A 13,067-nucleotide genomic window follows, 5' to 3' on the forward strand; every position below is an offset into this window, starting at 1 on the left:
AGCACAGCAACAGGGGTGTGGAGGGCAAAGCGGAGAGATTCCCACACAGAGGAATGGTGCAAACCAGCACTCACCAACTTGAGAGGCTTGTCTGCTCACCCGCCAGGATGGGTGGGAGCTGGGAGCTGAGGCTTGGGTTTTGGTCGAATCCCAGGTAGAAGACTGGGGTTGGCTGTGTGAACACAGCCTGAAGGGTCTAGTGCAACACAGCTAGCGGGGAGGGAGTCCGGGAAAAAGTCTGGACCTGCAGAAGAGTCAGGAGACTTTTTCTTGCCTCTTTGTTTCACGGTGTGCAAGGAGAGGGGATAAAGAACACCGCTTAAAGGAGCTCCAGAGATGGGCGCAAGCCACGGCTATCAGCATGTACCCCAGAAAAGGGCATGGGATGCTAAGGCTGCTGCTGCCACCATCAAGAAGTCTCTGTGTGAGCACAGGTCACTCTCCACACTTCCCCTCCTGGAAGCCTGTGCAGCCTGCCACTGCCAGGGTCCCATGATCCAGGGACAACTTCCCCGGGAGAACACAAGGCGCACCTCAGGCTGGTGCAAAGTCACCCCAGCCTCTGCTGCCGCAGGCTCACCCCATGTACATACCCCTCCCTCCCCCTGGCCTGAGTAAGCCAGAGCCCCCGAATCAGCTGGTCCTTTAACCACGTCCTGTCTGAGTGAAGAACAAACGCCCTCAGGCAACCTACACGCATAGGCGGGTCCAAATCCAAAGCTGAACCCTGGGAGCTGTGCGAACAAACAAGAGAAAGGGAAATTTCTCCCAGCAGCCTGAGGGGCAGTGGATTAAATCTCCACAATCAACTCAATGTACCCTGCATCTGTGGAATACCTGAATAGACAACGAATCATCCCAAATTGAGGAGGTGGACGTTGGCAGAAAAGATATATATATATTTTTTTTCCTTTTTCTCTTTTTGTGAGTGTGTATGTGTATGCTTCTGTGTGTGATTTTGAATGTATAGCTTTGCTTTTACCATTTGTCCTAGGGTTCTGTGTGTCCGTTTTTTTTTTTTTTTTTTTACTTTTTAAAATATTTTTCTTAATAATTATTTTTTTATTTTTATTTTAATAACTATTTTATTTTATTTTATTTTGTTTTATCTTATCTTCTTTCTTTCTTTCTTCCTTTCTATTTTTTCTCACTTTTATTCTGAGCTGTGTGGATGAAAGGCTCTTGGTGCTCTAGTCAGGCGTCATGGCTGTGCCTCTGAGGTGAGAGAGCCAACTTCAGGACACTGGTCCACAAGACACCTCACAGCTCCACATAATATCAAACAGGGAAAATCTCTCAGAGATCTCCATCTCAAAGCCAAGACCCAGCTTCACTCAACGACCAGCAAGCTACAGTGCTGAACACCCTATGCCAAACAACTAGCAAGCCAGGAACATAATGCCATCTATCTGCAGAAAGGCTGCCTAAAATCATAAAAAGGCCACAGACACCCCAAAACACACCACCAGAGGTGCACCTGCCCACCAGAAGACAAGATCCAGCCTCATCCACCAGAGCACAGGCACTAGTCCCTTCCACCAGGAAGCCTACTGAACCAACTGTTCCACTGCACCAATGCACTGAACCAACCTTAGCCACTGGGGACAGACATCAAAAACATCAGGAACTACGAACCTGCAGCCTGCAAAAAGGAGACCCCAAACACAGTAAATTAAGCAAAATGAGAATACAGAAAAACAAACAGCAGATGAAGGAGCAAGGTAAAAACCCACCAGACCTAACAAATGAAGAGGAAATAGGCAGTCTACCTGAAAAAGAACTCAGAATAATGATAGTAAAGATGATCCAAAACTTGGAAATAGAATAGAGAATATATAACAAACGTTTAACAAGGACCTAGAAGAACTAAAGAGCAAAATAACAATGATGAACAACACAATAAATGAAATTAAAAATACTCTAGAAGGGATCAATAGCAGAATAACTGAGGTAGAAGAATGGATAAGTGACCTGGAAGATAAAATAGTGGAAATAACTACTGCAGAGCAGAATAAAGAAAAAAGAATGAAAAGAACTGAGGACAGTCTCAGAGAACTCTGGGACAACATTAAACACACCAACATTCGAACTATAGGGTTCCCAGAAGAAGAAGAGAAAAAGAAAGGGATGAAAAAATATTTGAAGAGATTATAGTTGAAAACTTCCCTAATATGGGAAAGGAAATAGTTAATAAAGTTCTGGAAGCACAGGGAGTCCTATACACAATAAATCCAAGGAGAAACACGCCAAGACACATATTAATCAAACTATCAAAAATTAAATGCAAAGAAAAAATATTAAAAGCAGCAAGGGAAAAACAACAAATAACACACAAGGGAATCCCCATAAGGTTAACAGCTTATCTCTTAGCAGAAACTCTGTAAGCCAGAAGGGAGTGGCAGGACAGATTTAAAGTGATGAAGGAGAAAAACCTATAAACAAGATTAACCTACCCAGCAAAGATCTCATTCAGATTTGATGGAGAAATTAAAGCCTTTACAGACAAGCAAAAGCTAAGAGAATTCAACACCACCAAACCTGCTTTACAACAAATGTTACAGGAACTTCTCTAGGCAGGAAACACAAGAGAAGGAAAAGACCTACAATAACAAACCCAAAACAATTAAGAAAATGGGAATAGGAACATACATATCAATAATTACCTTAAATGTAAATGGATTAAATGCTCCAACCAAAAGATATAGACTGGCTGAATGGATACAAAAACAAGACCCATATATATGCTATCTACAAGAGACTCACCTCAGACCTAGGGACACATATAGACTGAAGGTGAGGGGATTGAGAAAGATATTCCATGCAAATGAAAATCAAAAGAAAGATGGAGCAGCAATTCTCATATCAGACAAAATAGACTTTAAAACAAAGACTATTACAAGAGACAAAGAAGGACACTACATAATGATCAAGGGATCGATCCAAGAAGAAGATATAACAATTGTAAATATTTATGCAGCCAACATAGGAACACCTCAATACGTAAGGCAAATACTAACAGCCATAAAAGGGGAAATCGATAGTAACACAGTCATAGTAGGGGACTTTTAACACCCCACTCTCACCAATGGACAGATCATCCAAAATGAAAATAAATAAGGACACATAAGCTTTAAATGATACATTAAAAAAAGATGGACTTAATTGAGATTTATAGGACATTCCATCCAAAAACAACAGAATACACATTCCTCTCAAGTGCTCATGGAACATTCTCCAGGATAGATCATATCTTGGGTCATAAATCAAGCCTTGGTAAATTTAAAAAATTAAAATCATATCAAGTATCTTATCCGACCACAATGTTATGAGACTAGATGTCAATTACAGGAAAAAATCTGTAAAAAATACAAGCACAGGGAAGCTAAACAAGACACTACTTAATAACCAAGAGATCACTGAAGAAATCAAAGAGGAAACCAAAAACTACCTAGAAACAAATGACAATGAAAACACTACGACCCAAAGCCTATGGGATGTAGCAAAAGCAGTTCTAAGACATAAGTTTATAGCAATAGAATCTTACCTTAAGAAACAAGAAACATCTCAAATAAACAACCTATCCTTACACCTAAAGCAATTACAGAAACAATAACAAAATGCCCCAAAGTTAGCAGAAGGAAAGATATCATAAAGATCAGATCAGAGATAAATGAAAAAGAAATGAAGGAAACAAAAGCAAAGATCAATAAAACTAAAAGCTGGTTCTTTGAGAAGATAAACAAAATTGATAAACCATTAGCCAGACTCATCAAGAAAAAAAGGGAGAAGACTCAAATCAATAAAATTAGAAATGAAAAAGGAGAAGTAACAAATGACACTGCAGAAATACAAAGGATCATGAGAGATTACTACAAGCAACTCTATGCCAATAAAATGAACAACCTGGAAGAAATGGACAAATTCTTAGAAATGCACAACCATCCGAGACTGAAGCAGGAAGAAATAGAAAATATGAACAGACCAATCACAGGCACTGAAATAGAAAATGTGATTAAAAATCTTCCAACAAACAAAAGTCCAGGACCATATGGCTTCACAGGCGAATTCTATCAAACATTTAGAGAAAAGCTAACACCTATCCTTCTCAAAATCTTCCAAAATATAGCAGAGGGAGGAACACTTCCAAATGCATTCTATGAGGCCACCATCACCCTGATACCAAAACCAGAAAAAGATATCACAAAGAAAGAAAACTACAGGCCAATATCAGTGATGAACATAGATGCAAAAATCCTTAACAAAATACTAGCAAACAGAATCCAACAGCACATTAAAAGGATCATACACTATGATCAAGTGGGGTTTATTCCAGGAATGTAAGGCTTCTTCAATATACGCAAATCAATCAACTTGATACACCATATTAACAAATTGAAGGAGAAAAACCATATGATCATCTCAATAGAGGCAGAGAAAGCTTTTGACAAAATTCAACACCCATTTACGATAAAAAACCCTCCAGAAAGTAGGCATAGAGGGAACTTTCCTCAGCATAATAAAGGCCATATATGACAAACCCACAGCCAACATTGTCCTCAATGGTGAAAAACTGAAACCGTTTCCACTAAGATCAGGAAAAAGAAAAGGTTGCCCACTCCCACCACTATTATTCAACATAATTTTGGAAGTTTTCGCCACAGCAATCAGAGAAGAAAAAGAAATAAAAGGAATCAAAATAGGAAAAGAAGAAGTAAAGCTGTCACTGTTTGCAGATGACATGATACTATACATAGAGAATCCTAAAGATGCTACCAGAAAACTACTAGAGCTAATCAATGAATTTGGTAAAGTAGCAGGACACAAAATGAATGCACAGAACTCTCTAGCATTCCTATACACTAATGAAGAAAAATCTGAAAGTGAAATTAATGAAACATTCCCATTTACCATTGCAACAAAAAGAATAAAATATCTAGGAATAAACCTACCTAAGGAGACAAAAGACCTGTATGCAGAAAATTATAAGACACTGATGAAAGAAATTAAAGATGATACAAATAGATGGAGTGATATACCATGTTCTTGGATTGGAAGAATCAACATTGTGAAAATGACTCTACTACCCAAAGCAAGCTACAGATTCAATGCAATCCCTACCCAACTACCACTGGCATTTTTCACAGAACTAGAACAAAAAATTTCAGAATTTGTATGGAAACACAAAAGACCCTGTATAGCAAAAGCAATCTTGAGAAAGAAAAACGGAGCTGGAGGAATCAGGCTCCCTGACTTCAGATGATACTACAAAGCTACAGTTATCAAGACAGTATGGTACTGGCACAAAACAGAAATATAGATCAATGGAACAGGATAGAAAGCCCAAAGGTAAACCCACACACATATGGTCACCTTATCTTTGATAAAGGAGGCAAGAATATACAGTGGAAAAAAGAAGCGTCTTCAATTAGTGGTGCTGGGAAAACTGGACAGTTACATGTATAAGTATTAAATTAGAACACTCCCTAACATCATACACAAAAATAAACTCAAAATGGATTAAAGACCTAAATGTAAGCCCAGACACTATCAAACTCTTAGAGGAAAGCATAGGCAGAACACTCTATGACATAAATCACAGCAAGATCCTTTTTGACCCACCTCCTAGAGAAATGGAAATGAAAACAAAAATAAACAAGCGACCTAAGGAAACTTAAAAGCTTTTGCACAACAAAGGAAACCGTAAAGAAGACCAAAAGACAACCCTCAGAATGGGAGAAAATATTTGCAAATGAAGCAACTGAGAAAGGATTAATCTCCAAAATTTACAAGTAGCTCATGCAGCTCAATATCAAAAAAACAAAGGAACCAATCCAAAAATGGGCAGAAGACCTAAATAGACATTTCTCCAAAGAAGATATACAGATTGCCAACAAACACATGAAAGAATGCTCAACATTATTAATCATTAGAAAAATGCTAATCAAAACTACAATGAGATATCAACTCACACCAGTCAGAATGGCCATCATCAAAAAATCTACAAACAATAAATTCTGGAGAGGGTGTGGAGAAAAGGGAACCCTCTTGCACTGTTGGTGGGAATGTAAATTGATACAGCTAATATGGAGAACAGTATGGAGGTTCCTTAAAAAACTAAAAATAGAACTATCATACGACCCAGCAACCCCACTACTGGGTATATACCCTGAGAAAACCATAGTTCAAAAAGAGTCATGTACCAAAATGTTCATTGCAGCTCTATTTACAATAGCTAGGACATGGAAGCAACTAAAGTGTCCATCAACAGATGAATGGATTAAGAAGATGTGGCACATATATACAATGGAATATTACTCAGCCTTACAAAGAAACAAAACTGAGTTATTTGTAGTTAGGTGGATGGACCTAGTGTTTGTCATACAGAGTGAAGTAAGTCAGAAAGAGTAAAAGAAATACCGTATGTTAACACGTATATATGGAATATAGGAAAAAAAAAAAAAAAAGGTCATGAAGAACCTGAAGAACCTAGGGGCAAGATGGGAATAAAGACACAGACCTACTAGAGAATGGACTTGAGGATATGGGGAGGGGGAAGGGTAAGCTCTGACAAAGTGAGAGAGTGCCTTGTACATATATACACTAACAAACATAAAATAGATAGCTAGTGAGAAGCAGTCGCATAGCACAGGGAGATCAGCTCGGTGCTTTGTGACCACCTAGAGGGGTGGGATAGGGAGGGTGGGAGTGAGGGAGACACAAGAGGGTAGAGATATAGGAACATATGTATACGTATAACTGATTCACTTTGTTATAAAGCAGAAACTAACACACCATTGTAAAGCAATTATACTCCAATAAAGGTGTTTTAAAAAAAAAAAAATCTCCAAAATATGCAAACAACTCATGCAGCTCAATAGCAAAAGAACAAACAACCCAATCAAAAAGTGGGTGGAAGATCTAAATAGACATTTCTCCAAAAAAGACATACAGATGGCCAATAAACACATGAAAAAATGTTCAACATCACTAATTATTAAAGAAATGCAAATCAAAACTGTAATTGCGCATCACCCCATACTGGTTTGAATGGCCCTCATCAAAAAATCTACAAACAATAAATGCTGGAGAGCATTTACACTTTGATGGGAATGTAAATTTGTATAGCCACTATGGAGAACAGTATGGGATTCCTTAATAAACTAAAAATAGAACTACCATATGATCCAGGAATCCCAGTCCTGGGTGTATACCAGGAGAAAACCATAATTTGAAAGGATACATGCATCCCAATGTTCATTGCAGCACTATTTACAATAGCCAGCACACGGTAGCAACCTAAATGTCCACTGATGGAGGAATGGATAAAAGAAGACGTGGTACAATGGAATATTACTCAGTCATAAAAAAGAACAAAATAATGCCATTTGCAGTGACATGGATGAACATACAGACTGTCATGCTGAGTGAACTAAGTCATACAGAGAAAGACAAATATATGATATCACTTACATTTGGAATCTAAAAAAAAATGGTACAAATGAACCTATTTACAGAACAGAAATAGAGTCATAAACGTAGAAAACAAACTTATGGTTACCAAGGGGGAAGGAGGGTGGGGAGCTAAATTGGGGGATTGGGATTGACATATATACACTACTATATATAAAATAAATAACTAATAAAAACCTACTGTATAACACAGGAAACTCTACTCAATACTCTGTAATGACCTATATGGGAATAGAGTCTATAAAAGAGTGGATATATGTATATGTATAACTCACTCACTTTGCTGTACAGCAGAAACTAACAACATTGTAAATCAACTATACTCCAATAAAAACTTAGTTAAAAAGTATGTTTCATCTTGTTCGTTTCGAACGATGACTGGGTATGCCTAGCACATTGTCAGTAATCAGTCAGTGATAACATTTTCACTTATTGTCCCATTTTCATGGGTTAATCTAAATGAGACTGGTCATGTTACTATGAACAGAAAAAGCTATTTCAAGGGAACAACTGTTTTTCAAGTCTGCCCATAGAATCACTGATTAATATTTGCCTATCAAATGAGAACCTCAATAATATCAGAAAGAAAGCTGTCTTGGGCCCCTGGGAAGCAGATCTTCAAACAAACATGGTGTATATAAAAGGAAATGAGGCTGGATCCACAATCCAGGAGTGAGCATCAGTCTTACACTTTGTGCTCAGTCATATTGCAAATATGTCCCATTGCAACAGGATAAACAAAACAAACAAACACACAACAACTGACTGGTCATAAACTGAACCCTCTATCCTTTGATAACTATAGGAAAGAGTCATATTATTTAATTTCATATCCATCTTGTAGCATTATTGTGAGCTTTTGTACTATGTATGCACATTAGGTGCTAACCATTGCTGGTTCTCAGAGATGGCTAATATCTAAGAGTAATCAAAAAAGGCTGCTGTTCCAGTGGGTCATCATGCTAATCTCTGAAACATACTTCCAACAAGAGTGTCAAAGCATCATCTCAAAGCTGAAATTCAGCATATTCAGAATCTATTTCTTCATTCTTTTTGTCAACAAATATTTATTGAAGACCTACAATATGCCAGACATTGTGTTATACATCACAAGAATACCAGTGAAAGAAATAAACCTAAAAAACAAAACAAAGCAAATTAAAAACCCTACTCTCAATGGGCTTACATTTTAGAAGGGCAGATAAAGAATAAGAAAAATGTAAACTACACAGTATGTTAGAAAGCACAAGTTCTGTTGAGAAGAGTAAAGCAGGGGAAAAAATAAGGTGTGTGGAGAATGGGGGACTACTGCTTTAATTCAACTAAAACGGGCTCCATTTGAAGATGACATTTGAGCAAAGACCTGAAGGAGTGGAAGCACATGATGGGGATCTCAGAAAGAACAGTATTCCAAAGTACAGGGAACAGCAATTGCAAAGCCTCCATAGGCCATTTAAGGACTTTGGCCTCATGCTCAGCTGGTCTATATTTATGTATAGATAATTATTTTGATGATAATATTCTTAGAACTTCCTTGGCTGAAAAAATAACCTATTTTGTTGTATGTCAGTTAAAAAAAAATAGTGGCAGGGAATTAAAAGCACTTGAAGAGTATCCTTTATTAATATTTTACTCAGGGACAAATTCCTTCTAAAGTAATCATGTTTGCAGCATGCAAAAATTTCTAATATTTATCTCTGATAGCCACCCCCAAGTTTCATACCATGTTTGTTTTTAGTGTTAGACTAACTGTTGTACACAATGATATTTATGCAAATGTCTTGTAGACACTAACTTGACTAGATGTTCAGATTCTCTTTTTAATTTTTTTTAAAGCTCTTAAGTAGAAACCACATTTCTAGCTTTCCAGTGAATTGATGCAGTATCTGAATCCTGATTAAATAATCCTTGTTTCTTAGTGTGATCTAGAGTGACCATATAATTTATCATCTAAAGTAGGGCACTTTGGTGGAGGACAAATGTTAAACTAGAAGGGCATAAATCAGAACTGTCCCAGACACCAGACCGTATGGGCCCCAGAGATAGACTGAACAAGAATTTTGGGGTTAAGCAGGTTTAGAATTGAAAAACAGCCTTATCTGTTAAGGAAGCTTATCAGGCTGTTTTAGACCCATAATATGGAGTTGTGAAACCTAACATCGTTGCTTAGGAGAGTTTATTCAGATGAAAACACATACATGTCCAGGAGAGAGCAATTTTAAGGAGTTAAATCTCAGCAAAAAATGGGAAAGTTTTAAAGACTTATGTTCAATTATTGTAGAAGTTATTGAAAGGGGATTATTATAAAGCTTTCCTGGGCTAAGTTACTCTAAGGCCATTGTAGGGTAGAACTATAGTTACTCAGTGAGTAACAAAGTAAGCAGTAGTGGTTATGAGTATACTCTGGCATGAATAATAGTGTAATCCTATTTCTGTAACTAAAATCATAATAAAATGGAAGTAATGGAATCATGAAATATAGTATCCATAGTCTTGTTATTAGAACAATGAACCTCATAATAAATAATTTTTAAGTTTTTAGGTATCATATTGTTTTATTCAAAATTGTAAATTTTGCTAACAAAAGTTTCTTTGGTAGAAGAGATTTAAAATTTTCACCTCCTCTTAAAATTATAGTCCAATGTCATATCTACTTGTAGAAACACATTTGACACCAAATTGCCTCATATTGGAATCCTTATGGGACAATCTAGTCTCTTGAGATTTAACAACATGATCAATTGTCATGTCAAATACAAATCTGAGTACACTAGCAAAAGATTCTAAGATGCTTTCTATAAAAAGACATTGAAATATTATCATTTTCTGAAATTCAAGATATTCAGACCTTTATCTACTCTTTTAAATCACCTTAATCCAATTAACCGACTTTTCTTTCCCAGGCTTTATGCACAGAATTTGACGTTCTGCTCCATCTCAACTACAGTTGGCATAATACATTATCTACTTTGCTCCCCAAATCTACTTCAGTAATTGTCTTTATTTCCTCACCTCTACTAAAATGTCTATTTCTATTTTAAACAATTTTTCATATAATATGTAAAGTTTTATGAAATTGTTATAATTTTCAATAGTTAACTTTTGTCAATTTACATAGTCTGTAGTATATTTTAAATGACAAAATTACAGATTCTGCTGCTTATTTTTGACACCTCAAACGTTTTCAGATGAAATAACTTCAAACACTATATTTATTACACAGAAAACATTTGCTTCTATATGTAAACTTAACTCTGCCAAAACCTGGAGTTTGAAGTACATCTCTGTGATTCATTAAATTTTCCTATTTGTCTTAATGTAATACATATTTTTATCATTCTTTGTGCTTTGAAATAAGCAATCTAATATTGTGGTTCTATGCATATTATTCAATAGTACTACAACCATGAACTATATCAATGATATTATATTAATAATATTAATAACATTTATATTATGTTCTCCATGTTGCCTGGCACTATTCTAAGTGAATTTAATGGTTTTAAAAATTCATATACTCCTGGGGCTTCCCTGGTGGCACACTGGTTAAGAATCCACCTGCCAATGCAGGGGACACGGGTTCGAGCCCTGGTCTGGGAAGATCCCACATGCTGCGGAGCAACTAAGCCCGTGTTCACAACTACTGAAGCCTGTGTTCCTAGAGCCTGTGCTCCACAACAGGAGAAGCCACTGCAATGAGAAGCCCACACACCGCAACAAAGAGCAGCCCCCACTCGTCGCAACTAGAGAAAGCCCACGCACAGCAACGAAGACCCAAAGCAGCCAAAATAAATAAAATAAATTTATTAAAAAATTCATATACTCTATGTTGTAACAAAGTTTTGGATAAAACATGGGTAATCAGTATGCATATAAAAGATTGAATATTATTAATTACTAAACTGTTTTATTAAAATAATACAAAAGGTGGGAGGTCTTGAAAACGATATCACTGTGTGATATTTTAATTCAAACAATATTTCCTGAATGAATGAAACTATGAAATGTCATTTTGATCAAAAGGCTGATGGGTGAAGAGACATGGTGCCTTCCATCCTGAAGAAGACACTCCAATGAGGAATGATTTGCTGGGAAAACCTCCTCAAATAGGTAGATAGCACCACCATGTATTCCCTGCATAATTTGTGTTAAGCTGTTCCAATATTATTAAAATGTGTGTATGGGACTTCCCTGGTGGCACAATGGTTAAGAATCTGCCTGCGAATGCAGGGGACATGGGTTCGAACCCTGGTCTGGGAAGATCCCACATGCCGTGGAGCAACTAAGCCCATGCACCTTAACTATTGAACCCGTGTGCCACAACTACTGAAGCCCACGCACCTAGAGCCCGTGTTCCACAACAAGAGAAGCCATCGCAATGAGAAGCCCGCGCACCACAATGAAGAGTAGCCCCCGCTCACCGCAACTAGAGAAAGCCCGCGCACTGCAATGAAGACCCAACGCAGCCAAAAATAAATAAATTAATTAATTAATTAAAAAAAAAATGTGTGTGTATACACACACACATATGTATTCATAATTCAATTCAGTACATTGGATACATGTTCAAATAATGTATGCAATATTTTTACTAAATTGTTGAAGATGTCTAATTGTGATGTACAATAATGTGAATAACATAAAGTTTTAGATTTTTCTTATGTTAACAATTCATCAAATATGAGAATGTTTAACATGGTCTGAGAAAATGTCAGAATCCTTGCACACACTAATTTTGACCTTGCAATGAGAACCAACTCTCTGGCACCATCTATTGATTGCATCGCTTTACTTCTGCATCAAGATACATGCAAATTAGTACTGAATGAATAAAACATAATCTCTTCTTTCTCATTTTTCGTTGATGATCAGTAGCTGGAGCCATCAACACTGACAGTAGTTAACGCCGTCAGATATATCCATAAATTTAAGCTGCACCCTTGAAATCCAATGTAGGCTTCTAATCATGAATGAAAACTTGCCTTAATTTGTCTGCTGGGGTCTACCTCCACAGGTGATATTCATGCTGAAATGTATAATCAGAGGCCAAAATAATATTTATCATGATTAACTGGCTCTGTTGTATGTCTTTTTTCCTTTAAAGCATTTCAACTCTGCTGGAGAACCTCTGACAATCCTCTGTGGTGCTGACTTTGAACCTGGGTGTCAAAAGGACAACTATGTAAAAAGCATCAATTAGGTGCCATTACTTAGCTAGTTACTTTGACATAGACCATTCAATTTAATCCTTCCCCAGATTACAGATGAGGAAACTAAGTGCAGAGAGATTAAACATCTTGCACTAAGCCCTTCATATCTTTTAGGTATTTAATTCAAATAGCACTTTTTTTCCAGTAAGTACTTCACTAGCTATTGTGCCTGAAATTTTGAACACCACACCCCTCACATTTCTTGTCCCCTTTTATCACTATACCACATATTTCACTTATGTATCTTGCTTCTTGTCTGTATCCCTCCATGGAATGTAAGCTGCATGATACTAGGAATTTTACCTCTTTTTGTTCATGACTGCCATCTCAACACCAAAACAGTGCCTGGCACAGATTAGATGCTCAGTAAACATTTGTTAATAAATG

The 13,067-nt window shown here is 36.9% G+C and overlaps 1 protein-coding gene across 12 annotated transcripts in view; it reads right to left on the bottom strand.

Moving 5' to 3' along the window:
- Positions 1-13,067, bottom strand: part of RALYL (RALY RNA binding protein like) — an 877,709-nt gene that overhangs the window by 363,323 nt on the left and 501,319 nt on the right. The window lies entirely within an intron of this gene.

This window comes from Balaenoptera borealis (genome assembly GCF_965194805.1).
Source record: "Balaenoptera borealis genome assembly, chromosome: 17".
NCBI classification, from domain to species: Eukaryota; Metazoa; Chordata; class Mammalia; order Artiodactyla; family Balaenopteridae; genus Balaenoptera; species Balaenoptera borealis.